We start from the raw sequence: 10,000 nt of genomic DNA, 5'->3' as shown, positions 1-10,000 counted from the left end.
CCGTTGCAACTCTGTCATCAATCATTATGTTAAGCCCACCTAACGACTCTATACACGATTTGATTGGCCTGATAGAAGTTTAATTTCTCAAGCTCACAAGCCAACGGAGAGTTGCTAGACTAGCCCTGGGTACGTCTAGATTTTCAGGCTAGCAAAATCCCTCTCCTGCTCAGAAGCAAAGCAAAGCCCCGTCTGTAGCACCAACCCATGACTGCACGTCATGCACAATTAATGAGGGAGATACCCCGACCCCAACCCCCACCCCCACCACCACCTCTGGACTGGAGGCTCTTCAGAAGATCACTGGCTGCCCTGGGGGAGTCAGCCTGCCCCATCTGTGCCTGGGACACTGGTCCCACCGGGTCCTCACGCCAACGCCAACGCCAACAACAACAACAACAACAACAGTCAGGAGAAGAGAAACAGCATGCAGTACTCTTACTCAGCCATCCACACAGTGGCCTTTGTTTACAGCTGGGTCCTGTGAGCATGTGGAGAACAGATAGAGGAATGTTTTGTAAGGCTTGCTTTGTTTGTGTTATCGTACCATAGATAGACTTCTTTGTTGGAGACATGTAGGTTTGTCAAATTTTCTGACCAGGTCTTTTGGTCTTTAACCCCCTTGGTACGGCCTTAAAGGACAATTCCGGCGCAAAATGAACCTAGGGGTTAATAACACATGTGTACCGAGTTCGACCGTTCGCTGGGATTTGTTTTCATGCTAGTCGAATGTGAATCCCAGCGAACGGTCGAACTCGGTATCTGCTTGCACGTGTGACCATATATGCAACAGTAGGATCCCACTCAAACTTGCTTAGCTGAAACAGGTGTGTGTGTGTGTGTGTGTGTGTGTGTGTGTGTGTGTGTGTGTGTGTGTGTGTGTGTGTGTGTGTGTGTGTGTGACTAGAAGAGTAGCCTGTGCACTCACTTGGTCATATTGAGCTCATGGCAACAAGTGAGTGGCATTCATGGTTGGCATGAACTTTTCTGGACCTGTCTCATAGACATAGACACTGTGCTAGACTAGGCCCATGGAGAAATCTGATGAATGTATTGGTTTAGAGAAACACAGAGCAACAATGACAACAATGAAATAAAAACACCGAACCAAGCACCTGCGCCAACAGAGGTGCCAGATAAAGCCCACGTTTTATTCCATTATAGAAATACTTCATCCCTGGCCTTGCCTTCAGGGCAACAGCAGAGCATGTCACTGTACCCGCCTCTGCTTGGCTAAAATGGAGTTTGACTCGCGTTGTTTGTCCTCATAACTCCCCAGGGAACATATTAAAAAGGCAACGCTCCGATTGTTGACAGGAATACATTATCGGAATCGGGTCGCATTTCAAGGGGCATCTGGGGACTAACTGTCGCAGGGGCACCTGAGACTCCCCGGCGTTTAGTTCCTGAACTATCCGATTGGAAAATAAAACTCTGGACTGATTGTCAGACAAAAGATGCATCACCCGAGTCCCCAGCATGGGCAAACAAATCAGCGATTGTGGTATATGTACTGTATATTAAATGCACCTACTGCATATGATTTTGCTCTTGGAATTCTGGTCAATTGAATTGGAAAATGGTCAAATTCATTATGATATGATAACATAGACATGTTTGGATAATGAGAAACTATTCTGGGACATTTCTTTATGTCCCACTGCTACAACAACATGGTATTGTTATATTTATCAGTTTATCAATTATGCAAACATCTGCCCTGAGACTAACAGCAAGAAATTAATAATTATTGTGTAATATCCACTCGTAATAAACATGCTATAATTATATTTTCATTACACAATTTCATCTTCATTCATGTTCCTACCAAGTATGTGGTGATGTACAATGAACTCTAAGAGTAGTTGTTGTGAAGTGAAGTCACATCTCTAACCACTGAAAGAAATCATTAATTGGTCATGCAGGAGGTCCAGTATTTCATTAACTTCCTCTAACAATCTCTCTCTATATGTCCATGCTTTCTCTTACAACTTTCATCTTCATTCATCAGCACTGTGTTGGAGTGTGATGCATGCCTGTTTGTAGAATTGCCAATTTACACCAGGGCCGTTTTTAAAGCGTTTTCCAGTTGCCCGCCTGACGTTCATCAATTATTAGCAAGTGAATTCCATTAACATCAGTGTGGCAATTTACTCTGGCAGTGCTATGGCTGTTAATAGCAGAGGAAAGCATACCTTTACGTTTCACTTCTATTTTAGAGCGTATGCAAAGCATACACATAGAAAAACACATGGATAAACACATTGTTGTGTCATGTTAGAGATGGAGGCAGTGTAAATTGATTCATTTACGTTTCACTCCAGCTTATGTCTTGCTTTTGTTGTAAATTCTCAGTAAGAAACTAGCTATGAACGTAACCAGATTTTTTTAATGTTAAAGGTGCTCTAAGCGATGTCACGCGGTTTCTAAGCTAAAACATTTTTTGTCACACACTGCAAACATCACCTCACCATCCACTAGCTGCCTGGCCCTGAATACAGTGTAAAAAAGCCCAGGCTCCAAAAATGGCAACAAAAACAACTGGACCATAAAAACATAACAAATTGTTCCAGCCAATCGCCAACAAGATGCGTGTTTAGGAGAGTTTCAATTGCATGGGAGGGAGGGGAAGGGAGTAGCAAGCTAAACATCTGTTTTGTTTGAATGTCAATAGAAGTGACGTTACCCAACATCGCTTAGAGCGCCTTTAACATTTAATCATGCATTTTGCAATGTACTATATACCGTAGTATGTGGACCATTGTTTGTAGCTGGTCTGTAACCATTAGCAAAACATTCAGTACAATTTATTTGTTCTGAATTATTTTGGCACCTGGGGAATACTTTTAGTGACTTAAAACAAACCCCAGTAAGTGAGAGGCACATTAAGCATTGTGCCAGATGTTCAGGATATCACATTTGTGCTGATTTTGTATGCACAGTAACAGTAAAAGAAAGGGGATATGAAAATCTCATGTATTTTTAAACCATCAGAGACATGCCTATATTTTAAGATCCATTCTATATTCACATTCAGGTATGTTATAGCCAATGTCATCCATATGGATGTTTCTCACTCTTCTGTCTGATCCAATGGCTTGTTCTGCATTCAGACACACAACTCTCCACATCCAAGCCCCATCCTCCTGGCTCTGTTCTGTATCTTCACATACAGATGCACACATGAACCTTGACTGGACCTTGACTCCAGCACGTTGGGTACAGTGCGAGTTCTGGCCTGGATTTCCTCCTCCACTGGTTCCCACGGCAACCTCACTCATGCCAGGTACAGGTGCTTCCGGATGTATCTGTGGCCATAAACATGCGTGGGACTGTCTTACAGCAAAATAAGAGAAATTAGTACATTTGTGATGCAATCTAGGAAAACCCTCCACCCTTTGATTTTTGCTCCATTTAACCCTCTCTGGTGAAATTTCACCAACTTAAGATTCTGGTACCATCCTAGCAACATTCTGGACACTGTCCCCTAGCAAAATACTGGATACCATCCTCCCAAAATCTTTGATGTTGCTAGGATGGTATCAGAATCACAAGTTGGTAACATTGCACCATGTGAAGGGTTTTCCCAGATCGCATCACATTTGTTGTTTGTTGTTAATAGTGAAATGGATACTGTGTTACTTCTAGCATCCTGACAGATGCTAAAGGTGGCACACATTTTGTGAGAGAGTTGTACGGTGTGTGTATGCAGCACATCAACATACTATGTCTCACTATACTTGAGGTGTTACACAAACATGTAGAAATCTCTGGGGAATGCAAACAGCCAGAAGAGACCGAATCAGTGTAATCACAAAATGACATACCATTGTCTGTCATCTGTTTTCTGATTGTATGTATAGCATACAGTAGAATTTGTACTCAGAGCCTACAAAGACTTTGTTTGCTAAAAAAAACACATAAAATGCATTCATTATAAGTTTGGCCTGTTAGATTGCAATGTATGTTTGTCAGAAAGCTGACACTAATCTGTGCCATCAAACCCAGTGTCATGTCAAGACTGTGTTGAGCCTGGGAAATTTAATTACTTGGCTCTGAAATAAATTCTTGATGAGATGCATTGCGCAGCCAGTGCAGTGTTATTCGTCTTGTTATTATTAACAATTGATAGGTCCACAGAGAGAGAGACTGAGCGAGGGAGGGAGAGAGAGGGCCATCTCAGATACTCGGACTGATATCAGCTCATCAGAGCAATCAATATTACAAGCTCGTTACCGTGATTAATTCCCCCTTTGTCCCCTAATCATCTTGCCACCTCGTCTGCAGAAACTCTGGCCGTTCGTCCGTGACTTGCGCCTCACGCCGCGTGCCAAAAAAAGGCTTTCTCTTCAAATTACTTTAAAGAGGGACATTTTGATGGGTATTAATTGTGTCCCCCGATACCCTGGTCGCAGTCCCCCATTCATTCCACCCCGCACCCCTCTTCTGTGTCTGGGCTCATCTCCCTTGGTCCCGAGAGGATCTATTTAACCCGGAGGAAGGAGCCGAAATGTCAGGCGTGAAGAGAGGGGCGCACTCGGCAAGAACTAATCTCATCGCGCAAGGGGCTCCGGCTAGGTCGAGAGAGAGAAAGAGAGAGAGAGAGAGAGAGAGAGAAACAGAGAGAGAGAGAGAGAGAGACAGAGAGAGAGAGTGGCTTGTATGTCAGGAGAGGGAATGTGATGCTGTTGAGTGTGACTTGGTGTGTTTATTCTTGTGTGTGTGTGTGTGTGTGTGTGTGTGTGTGTGTGTGTGTGTGTGTGTGTGAGTGTGAGTTTGTGCTTTTTTGTCTCCTCACTTTTTTGGTCTGTCTCTCCTTCTCTCCATTGCTTTCTCTGTGGATGCCTGTTTGCATGCCCTCTGTGTTTATCTCTCTTTTGTCTCATTCTCCCTCCTTATTCCCTGTTTTCTCCACCCTTGCTTTTTTCTTACTTTGTTTATCTTTTCTTCACCGCCACTGGCCTTCTCTCTCTCTCTCTCTCTCTCTCTCTCTCTCTCTCTCTCTCTCTCTCTCTTTCTCTTTTCACCACTATCTCTTTTCACTCTCTTTCTCTCGTTCTCTTCCCTCCGCCTGAGTGGCTGCCAGATCTGACAGCAGAGCTTCCCAGAATTCCCTGGTGTCTGACCTCCTGAGGTTGGAGGTTTGCGTTGCTATGTGAACCACACGGAGCAATCTGCGATTTGCAAAGGCCTATTTTTTCATTAACCCCCCCCCCCCCCCCCCACACACACACACACACACTGCTGTTTACTGTAAGTGTGATGAGACAAATAATTTGAGACATTTTTGAAATGCTTGAAACTCATCGGGTGGACAAAAGAATTCGAAGAAAGTGTAGGGAAAGAGACCATTGTTTTCTAACAATTCTTCAATTTCTGACAATTCTTCTTCTTCTGACAATTCTTCTTGCCTTCTATCAAATCTGCTAAAGAGAGTTCCCATGGCATAGTTTTTGTGGTGGCATTCACGCCTGCTCTAACAGAGTTTTGCATTCCACTGAGCACAGAGGGCCACACAAGGTGAGATTCACAGTCACGATTGCCCACTACAGATGCTCAGACATCATACACACTCACTCTCACACACGCACGCACGCACAGACACACACACACACACACACACACACACACACACACACACAAACAACTCCTCATACAGCTTATTTTCTCACTTTTTCCCTTTCTCTCTTTCCATCTCGCAGTGATGGGCGCGATTGTCCAGCGCTCAAGTGCATCAGGAACGCGTGTGTGTGTGTGTAAGTGAATGTGTGTGTGTGTGTGTGTCTGTATGTGTGTGTTTGTGTGCACTAACATATGTGAAAGGCCCTGGTGTGTGTCTGGGAGTGGTTCACCGTATAGAGACTAATAGCAATCCTGTCTGATTAGCCGGTCCATTTCATCAGACGAGGAAGAGCCTTTGGGCCTCTAGAGTGCCAGGTGATGGTGGTGACGCACACCCTGGGTGCAGCCATGCCAACATCGGCGTCACACTGATGCCTCCTTGATCACCCTTAAAGGTGTAGGTTTTTGAATGTTCTAAGTTCCGCAACAATTGAAGGTTCTAAAATTCTATGTTGAATTCAATGAACCCAGATATTCTTTAGAACGTTCATTTCTCAACATTCCCGTCACACCAGTGTGACGGTACTCCTTTAAGGGTTAAAGGTGAGCTCGAACGTTGCGTAAATGCCACTGGCATGCCAATGCCAGCGCCAATGCTAACGCCACACTGATGCCGTGTAGATCGATCTCACAAGTTATACTCTCTTAGAAGTCTGTAGGTAGATCGTGTGCATAAAACTGAAAGGTGTATTTTTTTATCGAATGCTGTATGGAACATATTAGAAACGTTGATACCGCATTGTCTGTCGAGTTCTATTAGGTGGCATACGTCAACATGGCCGCCATATTGGTGGGGGCAACACCTTACTGTCTATGGGCAAAACGTGCCACCAATCACAGACAGTCTGATTTCAAATCAAAGACACCTGTTTCTCCATTGGCCTCCAGTGATTTACCACTCAATAGACCTTTCACACAACTTCTGTATTTTTGACTGGAAATACACAATCGTCGTGGTAAACTTCCACACCAGCAGACTATAATGTTATGTTTTTCTGTTGTGTTGGCGTTTGACAGGAACTCCGCTTCCACAACGATTACGTATTTCTGGTTATTGTGTGAAAGGTCTATTGTTGGCCCCAGCAAGATGGCCTTCAGAACTTCAGGGGATGTCTGGGAATGTAAATGTAATGAATTTTCAATTGCATTGAGATAGGTGGTGTGGTCCTTTTGATAATGCAATCAGTCGGACATACATTTTTCTTTCTGTGAATTTGAGCAGTGAGTAGTGCGCCATGATGTGAAGAAATCTCCAGGATGGCCATATTGTGGCTAACAAAAACAAACAGATGAACTGGTCTGTATCAAACACCCATCTTTTATTGGTTGTAAAGGTCGTAACAATTGAATTACACAAAACAGGAGTTTGACAGGTAAGGGTGTACAGACCATTTCTAATAGGGCTCTGGAGTAAACAATGAGGTGGAGGCAGAAGCATCTTTTATTCTGTAACTGTATATTTTCGCAGATAGTGGGAGATACCACTTTGTCCAAAATGTTACAATCGGATTAAATGCTTTGGAACATAGATTAAACACAGATTAAATGTGGATCACTTTATTTAGCGTCCATGTAAACAGTACAGTTGGAATCTGATTTCAATCAGATATAAAAAGAATGTCCATGTAAACGCAGCTAGGCCTAGTGTTTGTATTTGCAACTGGTAAACTATAACCAAAAATACTTTATCTTAAATAATTAATAAATAAAAGAAAACTGCTGCTACACATGACAGCAATCTACCCTGAAAAAACCTTAGTAAGTACTGTAGATAGGCACTACCTTCAGACAGAAGCATTGTTTACCTTCCCAAAATCAATGATCTGTACCTTACCCTCAGGAACATATTGACTTTAAGGGGGTTGGGGGAAATCCTATTTCCTTTTTCTAGTTTTGATATCATTTCAACCCTTTTTCTCTATGATGATGCCTTTGACCTCTAATATATTGTATAATGTGTTTTAGAAAGACCTTTTTAGTTATAATCAGGGCACTGAAAAGGGGAGAAGGCTAAGCACTAGTTTGATTGACATTTTAGTCAGTTGTGTCTTCTTAGCCTTTCATCTGTATCACCATCCGGATGGTCTTGTTTCTGGATAGAGGAGCTTGTTTACTTTTACACACTTGTGACAAGGGTAACGCATCTCCCGTAAAACAGGTGTCATCAATGTCAACTGTCATTTCAGTCTATGTTCTCTGTTCAAGCATATATATCTTTCAAACCAGGTATTTCACAGCTATTTAAATTGAATTTATCAGGATATTTCTCGAAGGCCTGCCCCAGTGATGATAACATGAACAGTCAAGACAACAAATATTGCAATGAAGCACAGGGCTCAATATCATGACTAAAGAAAGTTTGTTTCATGAATCTTGAAAAGTGCAGACAGTGTATTTTTGAACAGAGGATTGATCACCACTCTCACATTCCAGTTGAAACAATGGGAACAGGACAAGGGAAGAAAATGTGTGTTATGAATTGTGCATGCAGAGATTAAATTCAAATTTAGAGGTCAAGTGTCCTCATTACTTCTGCTGAAATATTAATAATGTGTTAATATTCAATGCATTAAAAATGCAGACGGAGGAATGGATTGATCTGAACAAGGCTGACGACAAAGATGAAGACAAAAAAAAAAACAATGAAGAAATTGTAGCTTGCGCTGAACCAAATGGGTGGCATCATGAACGCCACAGTGAAGAAGAGAAAATAAAGAAAAAAAAGGAGGTCTCAGCAGTCCTGGCTAAGAGGGTATATTACATGTTTGTCTGCAACCAGTGTTGCTTAACCAGATGGAAACTGAGGTGCTGTTTAATGACTAAATCCCCGACAGCAATTTTCATCTCAAATTTACTTTATGAATTTCATATTGTCACTTCATAATGAGCAAAGAAGCCATCATAGGTGCCAATGAGTTTCACACAGACACACACACGCACACACACACGCACACACACACACACACACACACACACACACACACACACACACACACACACACACACACAGTTATGGTGTCAGTAAGTTTTCTAAAAAAATAATAACAATAATAAAATAAAAAACAGAAATGTGTAAACAATAGATTATTTTTGACATTATTGTTGAAAAACCAAAACGATGCAGAATGCCTAAGGGTTGCCATTATCTGCTAATGTGAAGCACTTACCATTTCTGCAATCTGCAAACATACCCTGTGCTTTGCTCAACTGAAAACCATTGCCCTGTGTCACCCAGAAGCAGAGTTTATAACTGAGGGGAGCATCGGTGCTTGGCTGATGTCTTCACCAGTGATTACAGCCTTACAGTAATTTACTGGAACCTCAGCAATTGCTTGGCACAAAGCATATGACAACAATATGAAATGGTCAATACAAATACAGTATAACATTTGTTGTGGCATTTCTAAAAAAGTAAAAAGTTAAGAGCCCTGTAACAATTCCGGTCTTTCTATCATGCATACTAAGTGATCCCCCATTCCCCCCCCCCCCCCCCCAACACACACACACATTCACACACACTACACATATACACTGATTAGCAAGTGTACTAAGAGTGTCATGGCTCATCTGAAGAAGGCTCTTAGGCGTGGGGTAAAGCAGAGGCCGCTGCAAACCTGCATTGTGGTGGAGGACCAGAGGGCGAGGCAGCTGCACCAGATCAAACACAGAACGTCTTAAGCAGAGTTTGCCGGAGGTGAGAGTTCTGGTCTTCCCCCAGCTCTCCACCACCCACACCAGCGCCTCCCTGTTTACCTGAGCGCTCCTCTGTGTCTCACTGCCTCCCCCGTCTTCCTCCAAGCAGCTTCTTGTCTCATTATGTCCACATCAAGAGAGCACACAGCGGAAAGGTGTGTGTGTGTGTGTACTGCATGTGTGTGTGTGTGTGTGTGTGTATGTGTGTGTGTGTGTGTGTGTGTGTGTGTGTGTGTGTGTGTGTGTGTGTAGGTTTCAGTGTACGTGTGTCCTTTTGTGTGTGTGTGTCCTTTTGTGTGTGTGTGACAGTGTGAGTGAGTGTTTCAGTGTGTGTGTGTGTGTGTGTATCTGTGTACGTGTGTGTTTGTGTAAGTATCTGTTTGTGCCTGCTTGAGGAGAACAGGAGTACCTTGAGGACCAGGTCATCAGGTCCCTTCAGGGAACATGCGCAGTGAGGCGTTAAGTTAAACAACTAATTCAGTCAGTAAGCCATCCACACACACTTTTAAATGAGTCCCATTGGACCCCATGAAGATGGCATTCATCCTGTCATCTCCACTCTGGTCTTGATCTTAAACTTGATCTTGATCAAAACACTGTAAGACTGCCATGTATGTGGTGCTGGTATCTCAAATATGGATCCAGAGCTGTTAGCCTAATTAAGTCTGTGTTTGATAGGCTTCTG

Source organism: Alosa sapidissima, chromosome 22 (genome assembly GCF_018492685.1).
Source record: "Alosa sapidissima isolate fAloSap1 chromosome 22, fAloSap1.pri, whole genome shotgun sequence".
Lineage (NCBI taxonomy): Eukaryota > Metazoa > Chordata > Actinopteri > Clupeiformes > Clupeidae > Alosa > Alosa sapidissima.
The sequence above is the reverse complement of the archived record's forward strand: the minus strand, read 5'-3'. Positions refer to the sequence as shown.